We start from the raw sequence: 2,728 nt of genomic DNA on the forward strand, positions 1-2,728 counted from the left end.
AGAAGAAAAACACCGGTTCTAGTTTGTTCCTCCACTGGCTTGCTTGGCTTTGGACTTGTGGAGCTGTGCATGGATGGATTTGCTCTTCAGTGTTTGAACTTTAAGCAGTGAATATTAAACCACACTGAACTGAACCTTAACTCTGAACACTGGACTGACACAGCTTCAGTGTACTAGAACTTCTGTGTTCAGCTGCTGCCACACAATCTCCAGTGTAAAAGTGCTACAGAAATAAAGATGAATTCAATTGAATCTATACATTTTTCAGGCGAGCAGAAAAAACATCGCACATTAAGGGATTTTTGTGGCATTTATATGACTCGCAGTGCACATTAAAACCCAGCTAATAACACAGCACATCAAAAATAACTAATTACTAATATTTAAACATGTTTGAATGTGCTTTTCAAAACTTGAATGACAATCTAAAATAAATCCAAGACATTTAAAATGTGATATTATTTGTCATTTTTAACAAAGAACTATTATTTCTGGTTGGGCTCAGTCCTTTTTAGATATTAGATTATGCAATTAATTTAAAGTCTTTGCATTTTTATGTCTTGAACTTTAACAATCATTTATTCATTTTCTTTTCGGCTTAGTCCCTTTATTAATCTGGGGTTGACACAGCGGAATGAACCGCCAACTTATCCAGCATGTTTTACACACCGAATGCCCTTCCAGCTGCAACCCATCACTGGGAAACACCCATGCACTCTCATTCACACACACACAACGGCCAATTTAGCTTACCCAGTTCTCCTATAGCGCATGTGTTTGGACTGTGGGGGAAACCGGAGCACTCTAAGGAAACCCATGCCAACACGAGAACATGCAAACTCCACACAATAACGCCAACTGACCTAGCTGGGACTTGAACCAGCGACCTTCTTGCTATGAGGCGACATTGCTACCCACTGCACCACCACGTCGCCTACATTAACAAGTATGCATTTTTTTACACTCATGCATTATTAACAGCGACCTGCTTTGCAGACTTCTCATGTTTTCACACAAATATCCGAACAAAATGAAATAAATAAATAAATGAATGAATAAGCAAATAAATAAACTAGTCTTAAAACATGACTCCACTGTGTTTTCATACCTCAGGCGCATGGACACACTCACACACACACACACTCACACACACACTTCTCTTCTTCTGAAATCCAGACTTTGGCTTATTTTTGGCAGGTTTTGTTGCTCTTCTTCCTGCATGTCTCTCGCGGGACAGGAAGTGCCTGTTTACTGCCGTTAAAAAGCCCAAATCCTGTGCAAATGTGTCCTGATTTGATATGCAGTTCATGCAGAGGGAGATCTGCTGGGAGAAGCACGACGCAGGTTTGCTTCACTACAGACTAAACTCAGTTTAATGGCATGCTTGTGCACAGATTTCCTCACTAATGATCAGTTTATTAGCAAACATTATGCAGAGCTGGAGAAAAAACAACAACAAACTGACAAACAAACAGCTTTTAAACTATTAATACCATTGAAAGGCGACGCAGTGGGCATGTTCGCATTACAGCAAGAGGGTTGCTGGTTCGAGCCTCGGCTGGGTCAGTTGGTTTCTCTGTGTTGCTGTGGGTTTCCTCGGGTGCTCCGGTTTCCCCCACAGTCCAAACACATGCGCTATAGGGGAATTGATCAACTAAATTGGCTGTATAGTATGAGTGTGTGTGTGAATGGGTGTGTATGAGTGTTTCCCAGAACTGGGTTGTGGCTGAAAGGGCATCCCCTGCCTAAAACATACACCAGAGGACAGCAACAGCCTTCGAAATGAGATGCAGATTCATAAATACACACAGGTTGCTTTTAATTAGCAAACTACTTGCTCATTTTTGTGTTGTCAATCTGGCAACCTGCACTGAGTGATATTTTGAATTCGAACTGCAATACCCAGATCAACCACTAGGTTAATCACACCTCCTTTAAAATGAACATTTATTCATGTTTTTGTAACATTCATTTTCCTTTAGCTTATGCCTCATTCACCTGTCTCTCTGGGTGGAGACCTGCTGCAAGCGCAGGTCTGTGTAGGTCTACAGCACGGAGAATACAACCGGCCTCTGCAGGAGCTGAGAGAGAATCACATGAGCTCTACTGCTGCACCTATTGGCTGTCGCTAAAAAAAATCACTCTTCATTTGCATAAAGTTGAAGGATTCTCAACTTGACACGCCCACCTGGTTGTTGTCGTTCGCGTAGATGGCCAAACTAGTTCAAATGTGCTTTTAAGGACAATAAAGAGGGAATGTTTTGGAGTGGCCATCACAAAGCCCTGATCTCAATCCTATAGAAAATGTGTGGGCGAACAGCCTACAAATCTGACTCGGACACCAGTTCTGTCAGGAGGAATGGGCCAAAATTATGTATATGTATATGTGTGTGTGTGTTTGAAGAGCTGTACTTATTTCAATATATATATCTGATCTCCAGCGGATCCTCCAGGGTTTCTCCTCTGTAAACTCAGTTTAGATTAGAGAGTGTGCCGTGTTTAAAGGGAACATGCTTGACTTTGAGTTCAGACTGAGATGTCAGTCACTAACGCTCTTATTATCTGCTTCATGTCAGAGCTGATTTAATTCTGCTGCTCTCAGAGACAATCTTCAGAAAACACACTGCAGATTAACACAGATCTGCAGAATAAGGCAGGAAATCTCTCCGTCTGTCGGTTTCCATATATGACTGCTTTCAGAGGGAAACAATTATTAGATTTTTAGGAT

This window comes from Danio rerio, chromosome 13 (genome assembly GCF_049306965.1).
Source record: "Danio rerio strain Tuebingen ecotype United States chromosome 13, GRCz12tu, whole genome shotgun sequence".
NCBI lineage: Eukaryota > Metazoa > Chordata > Actinopteri > Cypriniformes > Danionidae > Danio > Danio rerio.